The 12,308-nt window shown below is 35.9% G+C and overlaps 1 long non-coding RNA gene and 1 pseudogene across 4 annotated transcripts in view; one reads left to right on the plus strand and one right to left on the minus strand.

Annotated features, from left to right (window-relative positions):
• Positions 1–12,308, minus strand: part of LOC112671863 (uncharacterized) — a 170,540-nt gene that overhangs the window by 79,567 nt on the left and 78,665 nt on the right. For 3 of the 4 annotated variants that reach the window (XR_007409299.1, XR_004813114.2, XR_004813113.2), the window contains exon 9: positions 473–579. This is a non-coding gene — a long non-coding RNA (uncharacterized LOC112671863). Of the gene's footprint in view, positions 1–399; positions 580–12,308 lie in introns of those variants that run through there. The other variant, XR_007409298.1, reaches the window with a different exon arrangement.
• LOC112671861 (heat shock cognate 71 kDa protein-like) lies at positions 3,803–6,918 on the plus strand (annotated as a pseudogene).

A 12,308-nucleotide genomic window follows, 5' to 3' on the forward strand; every position in this document is an offset into this window, starting at 1 on the left:
AGTGTCAACCCATCAAATAAGAACTTTTAGATAGGGGCAGCCCCGGTGGCTCAGTGGTTTAGCACTGCCTTCAGCCCAAGGTGTGATCCTGGAGACCCAGGATCAAGTCCCACTTCAGGCTCCCTGCATGGAGCCTGCTTCTCCCTCTTCCTGTGTCTCTGCCTCTCTCTCTCTCTCTCTCTCTGTCTCTCATGAATAAATAAATAACATTTTTTAAAGAACTTTTAGATAATATTACCCTGTTCCATCCAAACTTCAGGATAAAAATCAATCATTCCACACCCCCACAGTAAAGGGTGGGTGGATATCTAGCATTGCCGAGCTAGAATGAGCCTCTCATACCCCCTCAACCAGTGTCAAGATGGTATCAGAGAAAACCCACTGGACAACAAAGTCTTTACTTCACAGTGGCAACACTAACCCCATCACAGCATAAGAGGAGGCCTTGCAGACATCTTGCGTTTATACTCACATCCAGCAATAATGAAGAGCTCTTCCCGCTCCTTGTTGGTTGTCAGATGAAGCCACGTACTTCGATGAAGCTATCCGGCCCTCATTAAGATGCACCCAACTTGGTATCTGTGGATGACATGTGTTGAGGAGTGTTAATTAAAATATGCTGTTCTCTCATACCTACATATGACCAGCAGTAATGAGCTTTCTCTCACTCTTGGAGTTTAAAGAATGCCAAAGAGAGAACCTATCCTTCACTTCTACCTGGTACTTAGATGCTAGAATCTCCCTCCCTCACCAGAGTTGTCTCAGCGGAGGTCTATAAGAAGAGAAGATTCAAATGAACTCCAGAGTCTCACATACCCAAAATGTCTAGTATAGGATTAAATCACCCATTATTATCACAAACCAGGGGAATTTCAACTTTGAGACAAGACGATAAATAGCTGCCGTTAGAGACGAAACAGATGTTGGAATCTGATGAGAATTTTAAAGTAGCTCTTATCAGAATAATAAAACAAGCAATTACAAACATTTGAAACAAAATACCTGAAAGTCTCAGGAAAGAGGATATGCAGAAACAAATGTTTAATTTCAAAACTGAAAAATATAATCGGTAACTAAATGGAATGGAGATGGCAGAGAAAAGAGTGAACTTAATATATAAAACAGTTGAAATTATTTTTTTTAACAGTTGAAATTATTAAGACTGAGCAACAGAAAGCAAACAGACTAAAAAAAAAAAAATGGAGAAAACCTCAGTGATCTTTGAGACCGTAACAAAGAGGTCCATGTTGTTGTCATTGGGGTTGTAAAAGGGAGGGAAGAAAGTGGGTGAGTCCAAAATGTGTTTGACAAAATAATGACCAAAGATTCCCCCAGTTTTTGAAAATACATAAACCTATGGATTTACTTACTGAAACCTAATCCTTAGAATCCCAAAGAAATTTGTTCTGAGGCACATTAATAAAGCTTTGAAAACAATAGATAATCATGAAAGTGGCCAGAGGGGGACATTACTTGTGCATTACTTGTAGGAAAAAAAATGCAAATGACAGATTTGTCATCAAACTGTGGAGGCCAGAATGAGGTTGTATTACAAAATAATCAATATATATAACAGTTAAATTTTATGCATCAAACACCAGACAATATCAAACACCAGAGGTCCAGAATACAGAAAGTAATAACAGATAAAAAAATAATAAAATTAACAAATAGAATTGATAAGTACACTTCTTACAATAGTGGATAGAATTAGGAAATTAATAAAGAGACCTGATCAAAACTATGAATTACCTTGATTTAATTGACATGTACAGAACATCCATTCAGTAATACCAAAGTAAACTTTCTTTTCAAATGCACATAGGCCATGTAGAGAATAGGTTATATTTTGGGCCACGAAGTCTCAACATGTTGAAAAGAATTTTAATCATATAGAGTATTTTATGACCACAGCAGTATCAAAGTAGAAATATATAACTGAAAGGTAACAGGAAATTATTTTTAAGGATTTATGTATATATTTGAGAGACAGAGTGTATGCATGCACTCTGTGAGGAGTGAGGAGATGGGCAGAGAAAGAGAGAGGGAGAGAGAATCCAGAAGCAGATTCTCCACTTAGTGCAGAGCCAGACATGGGGCTCTATCCCAGGACCCTGAGATCATGACCTGAGCTGAAACCAAGAGTTGACTGCTTAACTGACTGAGCCACCCAGGCAGCCAGGTAACAGGAAAATTTTTAAACATTTGGAGACAAACCAACATATTTTTAAATAAGCAATTATTAAAAATAAAAAATTAAAAAATTAAAAAATTAAAATAAATAAGCAATTATTCAAAGATGGTGTCTTAACAGAAATAAAAACATGAAAATTAATTACATTTAAAATATAGGGGATCCCTGGGTGCCGCAGCAGGTTAGCGCCTACCTTTGGCCCAGGGCTCGATCCTGGAGACCCAGGATCGAATCCCACATCGGGCTCTCAGTGTATGGAGCCTGCTTCTCCTTCTGCCTGTGTCTCTGCCTCTCTCTCTCTCTCTCTCTCTGTGACTATCATAAATAAATAAAAATTAAAAAAAATAAATAAAATAAAATATAAATTATGTGAGACACAGCCCAATCAGTACTGAGAGAAATTTATATCACTGAATACTTAGAAAATACAAAAACTTCGAATCAGTAAATGAAAACACCTTAAGGAACTGGGAAAGGAATAGCAAACTAAATCCAAAGCAAGAAAAATGAAGAAAATGAAAAGAAGACCAGATATCAAAATTAAATGAATCAAATGAAACAATGGAAAAAATGAACCATAAAGCTGTTTCTTTGAAAAGATTAATGAAATTCACAAACCTACCAAGATTAGCAAAAAAGTGAAGCCACAAATCCTCAATAACACAAGTGAAATGGGATATAACAATAAACCATAAAGACCTTAAAGGGCTAATAAAAGGAAACTATGAATAATCATCATGCTTGGATTAGACATGTTAAAATGGGCCAATCTCTCAACACTAATTATCATAAGTTACAAAAGAAATAAAATGAGTACCCAATAACAACTTAGTAAATTAGATTTATAATTTAAAAACTCCTGGGAGGGGCACTTGGGTGGTTCAGTCAGTTAAGCATCTGACTCAGGTCATGATCCCAGGGCCCTGGGATGGAGCCCCACATCCGCAGCCGACTCCTTGCTCAGCGGGAGCATCTACTGCTCCCCCTGCTTGTGCTCTCTTGCTCTGTCAAATAACTAAATCTCAATAAATAAATAAATACTCCTGAGGAAAAAAAATCTCCAGGCCCATTTTGTTTTACTAGATAATTAACCAAATATTTAAAGAATTATCACCAATGTGTATGTGATCTCTTCCACAAAATAGAAAAAACACTTCCTAGCTCATTTTGTAAGGCTAGTGGTATTGTTATACCAAAGGGAAAGGCAGTTAAAAATTATTAAACTGGGATGTCTGGGTGGCTCAGCAGTTGAGCCACTGCCTTTGGCTAAGGGCGTGATCAGGCTCCCTGATTGGAGCCTGCTTCTCTCTCTGCCTTTCCCTCTCATTCTGTGTCTCTCATGAATAAACAAATAAAATCTTTTTTAAAATGATTAAACTACAGATTACTATCTCTTAAATATAGATGTGGAATTTCTTAAGAAATAGACAATTTGAAAAAGCCCTTATTTATTAAAGAAATTAAATCAATAAATAACCTTCCCAAAAGAAAACCAGAAGGTCCAGATGGTTTCACTGGGGAAACCTATCAACCATTCAAGGGAGAAGTTATACCTATACTCTACAATCTCTTCTAGAAAATAGAAACTGTAAAAATACTTCCTAACTCATACAATGATATCATCATTCCATATACCAAAACAAGATAAAGACATTATTAAGGAAACTACAAACCTCTATCTCTCATGAATATAATGCAAATATTCCCAACAAAATATTAGCATATCAAATTCAACAATGCATAAAAATGTTATGCCACAACCATTTAAGATCTTATTCATGTGAGATGGTTTCAACATTCAAAAATCAATTTCTGTAATTCACAATAGGCTAAAGAAGTCATAGATGATCATATCAACAGATACAGAAAAATCATTTCACAAAATCTAAAACCCATTCATGATAAAAAAAAATATCAGTACACTAAAAATAGAGTATAATGTACTCAACTTTATCAAGAACTTCTAGAAAAAAACCTACAGGCAATATTATATTTAATGATGAAAAATACCAATTTTCTGCTAAGATCAGGAATAAGCAAGGGTATTTCATCTCTTCACTTTTTAAAAATATGCTGGGAGTCCTAACTCAAACAATAGTACAAGAAAAGGATATAATAGTTATGCAGATTAGCTGTCTTTTTCTTAATTTTTTTTTCAGATTAGCTGTCTTTGTCAGAGATGACATAACTATGTAGAAGTTTCAAAGTAACAAAAAAATCCCAGAACTAATAAGTGATTATAGCAAGGTTGCATGATACAAAGTTAAAAGTCAATATTTAAAAGTCAAATGCTTTTATGTATCAGCAATAAACAAGTAGAATTTGAAGTTAAAAACAATATCATTTATATTAACACACACACACTGATGTGAAATAATTAGGTCTGCAAAAATCTACTAAAATAAGTTACAAACCAATGATGAATGAAATAAAAGAATTAAATAAGTAAATAGATATTTGATGTTGGATAGGAAGACTTAATATTGCCAAGTTGTCAGTTCTTCCGAACTTGGTCTATGGATTCAATGCAATTAAAAATCTCAGCAATGGGTCTCTTGAACATGGTGCCAGATCTGCAGACGGCTGTTCTCTCCTGGAGCTGAGCCCGGCCCACACAGAAGCAACTATGTCTAAGGGATCTGCAGTTGGGATTGATCTTGGCACCACCTACTCTTGTGTGCGAAAATCACCGAATGATTGATCGGTTATGCTGCGAAGAATCAAGTTGTGATGAACCCCACCAACACGGTTTTCGATGCCAAACACCTGATTGGATGGAGATATGATGATACTGTTGTCCAATCTGATATGAAGCATTGGCCCTTCATGGTGGTGAATGATGCTGGCAGGCCTAAGGTCCAAGTAGAATACAAGGGGGAGACAAAAAGTTTCTATCCAGAGGAGGTGTCTTCAATGTTTTGTTTTGACAAAGATGAAGGAAATTGCAGAGGCCTACCTTGGGAAGACTGTTACCAATGCAGTTGTCACAACACCTGCATACTTCAATGACTCAGCATCAGGCTACCAAAGATGCTGGAACTATTGCTGGTCTCAATGTACTTCAAATCATCAATGAGCCAACTGCTGCTGCTATTGCTTATGGCTTAGACAAGAAGGTTGGAGCTGAAAGGAACGTGTTGATCTTTGATTTAGAGTGGCACTTTTGATGTGTCAATCCTTACTATTGAAGATGGGATCTTTGAGGTCAAGTCCACAGCTGGAGACATCCACTTAGGTGGAGAAGACTTTGACAACTGAATAGTCAACCGTTTTATTGCAGAACTCAAGTGCAAACACAAGAAGGGCATCAGCGAAAACAAGAGGGTAGTCTGTCGTCTTCGTATGGCTTGCGAACATGCTAAGCGTACACTTTCTTCCAGCACCCAGGCCAGTATTGAGATTGATTCTCTGTATGAAGGAATTGACCTCTATACCTCTGTTACTTGTGCCCGGTTTGAAGAATTAAATGCTGACCTGTTCCATGGCACCCTGGACCCTGTAGAGAAAGCTCTTTAGGATGCCAAGCTAGACAAGTCTCAGATCCATGATATTGTCCTGGTGGGTGGTTCTACCTGTATCCCCAAGATTCAGAAACTTCTGCAAGATTTCTTCAATGGAAAGGAACTGAATAAGAACATCAACCCTGATGAGGCTGTTGCTTATGGTGCAGCTGTCCAGGCAGCCATTCTTTCTGGTGACAAATCTGAAAATGTTCAAGATTTGCTTCTATTGGATGTCACCCCACTTTCTCTTGGCATTGAAACTGCTGGAGGAGTCATGACTGTGCTCATCAAGCATAATACTACCATTCCTACCAAACAGACACAAACATTTACTACCTACTCTGACAACCAGCCTGGTGTGCTTATTCAGGTCTATGAAGGTGAGCGTGCTATGACCAAGGATAACAACCTACTTGGCAAGTTTGAACTCACAGGCATACCTCCTGCCCCTCATGGCATTCCTCAGATTGAATTCACTTTTGATATTGATGCTAATGGTATCCTCAATGTGTCTGCTGTGGATAAAAGCTCAGGGAAAGAGAACAAGATTACTATTCCTAATGACAAGGGCCGCTTGAGCAAGGAAGACATTGAGCGCATGGTCCAGGAAGCTGAGAAGTACAAAGCTGAAGATGAGAAGCAGTGAGACAAGGTGTCTTCCAAGAATTCACTTAAGTCTTATGCATTCAACATGAAAGCAACTGTTGAAGATGAGAAACTTCAGGGCAAAATCAATGATGAAGACAAACAGAAGATTATTGACAAGTGCAATGAAATAATCAACTGGCTCTATAAGAACCAGACTGCAGTGAAGGAAGAATTTGAACATCAGCAGAAAGAGCTGGAGAAAGTCTGCAACCCCATCATTATGAAGCTATACCAGAGTGCAGGAGGCATACCAGGAGGAATGCCTGGAGGCTTTCCTGGTGGTGGAGCTCCTTCCTCTGGTGGTGCCTCCTCTAGGCCTACCATTGAAGAGGTTGATTAAGCCAACCTGATGACAGATATAACATTGTTCCACACATTTGAAGGACCCAAATTTGTAGCAAATTCCATGGCAGTTTTAAAGTCAAGCTGCTATAGTAAATATACTGGGCATTCTTGATACTTGAATATGGAATATGTGCACAGGGAAAGGAAATACAACATTGCACTTTATAAGCACTGTATTGTTAAGTGGAAAATGCAATATCTTAAATAAAACTGTAACTGGGAAACGAACTAGGGGTGGTAGAAGGGGAGGAGGGCGGGGGGTGGGAGTGAATGGGTGACGGGCACTGGGTATTATTCTGTATGTTAGTAAATTGAACACCAATAAAAAAAAATAATTAAATAAAACTGTATTTAAAATTGGCAAAAAAAATCTCAGCAATTATTTTGTGGATATTGACAAACTAATTCTAAGTTTATATGGAGAAGCAAAAGACAAAACTACCAACACAAATATTGAAGGCAAAGAGCAACGTCAGAGAACTGAAGATAGTCATCTACTACTACTACTATTACTACTACTACTACTACTACTACTACTACTACGCTGCAGCAATTAAGACAGTGTGGTTTTGGCCAAAACAAAAGAAAACAAAAAAAAAACAGATCAATATGATAGCATAAATAGTCCAGTAATATAGCTGCATAAATATAGGTAACTAATCCTTGACAAAGGAGCAACGACAATACAATGCAGCAAAGATCCTACCTTCAACAAGTGCTGCTGGAACAGTTGGGACTTACACAATGTGAAAAAAATGAATGTAGACACAAACCTTACACCTTATACAAAAACTAACTTATTGATCATAGACCTAAATGTAAAATGCAAAATTATAAGACTCCTAGAAGGTAGGATAGGAGAAAACCTAAATGACCTTGGATATGGCAGTGACTTTTTTTGGTACAACACCAAAGGCACAATCCATGAAAAAAATCATTGAAAAGCTAGATTTCATTACAATTAAAAACATGTGTTCTGCAAAAGACAATGCCAAGAGAGTAGGAAGACAACCCAGAAACTGGCTTTGCAAGACACTGGTAAAAGACACTGAAAATATTTGCAAGACACTGACATCTGATAAAAGACTATTAGCCAAAATATACAGCAATAAGAATGGAATCTGATTTTAAAATGAGCCAAAGAGGGGATCCCTGCATGGCTCAGCGGTTTAGTGCCCACCTTCATGCCCAAGGCATGATCCTGGAGTCCCAGGATCGAGTCCCACATCAGGCTCCCTGCTTGGAGCCTGCTTCTCCCTCTGCCTGTTTCTGCCTCTCTCTCTCTCTCTCTGTCTCTCAAGAAAGAAAGAAAGAAAGAAAGAAAGAAAGAAAGAAAGAGAAAGAAAGAAACTTTTTAAAAAATAAAATGGGCCAAAGAATTTAACTTACATCTCACCAAAGAAGATACACAGATGGTAAATATGCACATGAAAGACATTCCACATTATATGCTATCAGAGAAATGCAAATTAAAACAAGGAGATACCACTACACACCTAATAGATTGATCAAAATCCAGAACACAACTCCAAATTTTCTTGAGGGTCTGTAGTAATAGGAGCTCTTATACATTGCTGGTGGGATTACACAATGGTTTAGCCAGCCACTTCAGAAGATACTTCAGCAGCTTCTTACAAAAGTAAACATACTCTTGCCTTATGACCCACCAGTTGTGCTTGTTATTTACCCATTGGAATTAAAAATTTATGTCCACAGACACATGTGCAAATGTATGTTTGTAGCAGCTGTATTCATAATTGCCCAAACTTGGAAGCACCTGCTATGTCCCTCAGTAGGAAAGAAAATGTAACTCAAATGGCTTAAACAATTTATTAAAAGATTTATATAGTGCATGTTATCAGTCTACCTGATTTTAAGACTTTGAATTGTCACCATTATCAGGTCGGCATGGTTTTGATGAGGGGAAAGAGACATATCAATGAAACAGAATAGAGAACCCAAAAATGGGCCCACAGAAATATACCTATTTTGGACTTGCTTTGGACAAATTTCTTTTCTTTTTTTTTAAATTTATTTATTTATGATAGTCACACACACAGAGAGAGAGAGAGAGAGAGAGAGAGAGAGAGAGAGAGAGAAAGGCAGAGACACAGGCAGAGGGAGAAGCAGGCTCCATGCACCGGGAGCCTGACGTGGGATTCGATCCCGGGTCTCCAGGATCACGCCCTGGGCCAAAGGCAGGAGCTAAACCGCTGCGCCACCCAGGGATCCCTGGACAAATTTCTAAAAGCGGTTCAATAGAATAAAGATGGTATTTTCAATAGTAGGTTCTGGATCAATTAAATATAAATAAAATAAACCTTGGCCTAAGCCTCATATATCTTCTACCCAAATTAACTCAAAATTGATCATAAGCTTAAATATTCAAAACAATAAAACTTTTAGATCTAATGATAGGTGAAAATATATGATCTAGTGCTTGGCAAGGTATTCTTAATCATGAAAACAAAAGCACAATCCATTAAAGAAAATTAATTGATAAGTTGGATTACGTCTTTTATGCTTTTACTCTGCATAGTTTCCTATGAAGAAAATGGAAAGACAGTCTGCATTTTCAGAAAAAATATTCACAAAACACTAATATGTTACTGGACTTGTGCCTAAAATACATAAATGACCTTTAAACTCAACAATCAAAATGCAAACCATATAGTTAGAAATTGGGGCAAAAGACATGTAAAAGCATTTTACTGATAAGGCTAGAGAAATGTTACTAAGGACATGGAAAGATACTGAAAATTGTTAGCAATTAGGGAAATCTGAACTAATACCATGATGACATAAAATTACATACTTGTTACAAAAGTTAAAATATATAAAATTAACCATACAAAATTCTGATGAAGATGTGGAGAAACTGTCACTCATACATCTCTGATAGGTATATCACATTGTATATCCACTCTTTAGAAACCACTTTAGAAGTTTCTTTTAAAACTGAACACACAGTAATACTCAATAATTGCAGTCATGGGTTTTTATCTTAGAGAAATGAAAAGTACCTACCCAAAAGCCTATATTTAAATATTTACAACAGTTTTATTTGGAATAGTCACAAACAAGTCAATTTACATTTCCTTCAACAGGTGAATGGTTAAAATTTTGTGGTACATCCATACCATGGAATACTACTCAGCAATAAAAAGAATGAAATATTGACATACACCAAAAATTGGATATTTCTCAGGGGTAGTCTAATGAAGGAAACACTTGTTTCAAACGCTCACATATGCATGATTACTTAATAAAATTATTCAGATGGAAACATTATTGTCATCTGTTAGGTATGGCAGAGGGTATTGGTGAGCGTGATTATAAAGGAGTAGCACGAGGGATATATTTGCAATAATGGGATAGTTCTGAATTTAGATTGCTGTGGTGGCTACACCAATCTCCATATGAAATAAAATAGCATGGAATTATACACAAACTTTGTATTAATATTGATTTTCTGGATTTGATATTGTACTATAGTTATGCTAAAATTTTAACTGTGGGGAAAATTAGATGAGAGGTATGAGTAACTTTCAATACTGTCTTTGCAATATTATGTGTCTGCATGATTATTTAAATATAACTTGTTAAAAATATAAATCACCCAGAAGAAAAAGAATACTCACTTTAAATAGAATAACAAAGTTATGTTACAAGTAATAGGAAGATAAATTATAAACCTTGTGAACATGAATCAAAAGAAGGATGGCATGACAAGACTTGAGAACAGAGAAAATTACTTATGTTATTCCTAAATTTGGTTGCAGCTAACTGCAGGTTTTCAACATACATGAAACAAAAAATCAAAATAGAAATAGATCCAAAATTATTCTAGGAGACTTTAACTATACTTTCATTATTCATTAATTTATTATCTTTTTTTTCATATGTTGTCTCATTTTTCTTTATTAAAACATATAGACAGAAAATATAATGGATGTGGAAGTCTGAACACTATCAATCAACTTGACTTAAATGACATTTATGGAATACTCCATTCCACAACAGTAGATCGCAGATTCATTCACTTGAAACATTCAGCAGTATTCACCATATGCCTGACCAAAAGAAAATCTGATCAAATGTAATATAGTCACAGAAAGCATTATTTGTGGCAATAATGGAATTAAAGTAGAAATCAATAACAGAAACATCTAATAATTACCACAACATTTGGAAAGTAACCAATCAACCAAAAGCTGATTGGTTTAAGAAATTTCAGTGCAAATTAGAAAATATTTTGTACTGAATGAAAAGGAAATATATCAAAACTGGGATGTTTCTAACATAGAACTTGGAGATTTTTAACATTGAGTGCTTATATTGGAATTACAGAAAGGTTTTAAATCAATTGAAACTTTCCTTTGAAAAAGCTAGAAAAAACAAAATGATGGCAAACAACAGTAATGAATAATAAATATGAGAACAAAGACCAAGAAGTTGGGAAGTGGGAAACACTGAAGGGAAATTGGTAAAAGCATTAAGTTTTTAAAATCATTAATTTGATAAGCTACCAGCCAAAATCTGCAAGAAAAGAGACAATACAAAATTATTCTAATTAGGAGTAAAAGAGGAGACATTACTAATACCCCAAAAATATTTAAAAATATTAAAACACTATTACAACGCTCCAAAGAACAGAAAATCTAAATAAGTCCATATTAATGAAAGCACTTAAATTTATAGTTAAATAACCTTTCAGCTTCAAAATTCTGGTGGAAAGTCAATGACCTAAATTAGGTGAGAGACATAGTGTGTCCATGGATTGGAAGACTCAGTGTAGTAAGGATGCCAGTTTTCCCCAATTTGATCAGTAGAATTAACAGTATTCTAAACACAATCTCAGAAGTTAGTACAGTGCCCTCCTACTAAGTTGTGTTCGATAAATATTTTTGTATGATTCAGTGATGAAATCAATGACAAAATGAAAATACAGGGCAGCCTGGGTGGCTCAGTGGTTCAGCGCCGCCTTCGGCCCAGGGCCTGATCCTGGAAACCTGGGATGGAGTCCCATGTCAGGCTCCCTGCATGGGGCCTGCTTCTCCCTCTGCCTGTGTCTCTGCCTCTCTCTGTCTCTGTGTTTCTCATGAATGAATAAATAAATAAATAAAATCTTTTTTAAAAAAGAAAATACATTATAAGTAAACCTTTTATGTAGAACCTATTTTTAAGTTTGAGCTTTTCATTGTACATCAGTTTTTCATTTGTTGAATTAATATGTGAGATTTTAGTTTTTAAAAAATTCAGTGCAGGGTATCATATGATTATAAAATATATTTAATTGTATTCAGTATCATGACCTAATACCATACATGTTTCATACATATATTTTAAAATGTTATATATTCTATTATACATTTTCTTATTTGTTTACCAGAATGTTTTTTTATTTCTCCATGTTCCCATTGCAGATGTATTTTTTAAATGGAGGATAGATGAGAAGTAATATGTAGTGACTACCATGAGATTAATTTATGTGTTTTGGGGACTTTTGCTAAACTCCATAATTTTGCTGCCTCAGCATCCATTTTGTATGGCCAAGAGTCTGCAGGAACCTTGACTGACACTAGTCCTCCCAAGAATGCATGCCCTAGATAACAGCG

This window comes from Canis lupus, chromosome X (assembly GCF_003254725.2).
Source record: "Canis lupus dingo isolate Sandy chromosome X, ASM325472v2, whole genome shotgun sequence".
Classification (NCBI taxonomy): Eukaryota; Metazoa; Chordata; class Mammalia; order Carnivora; family Canidae; genus Canis; species Canis lupus.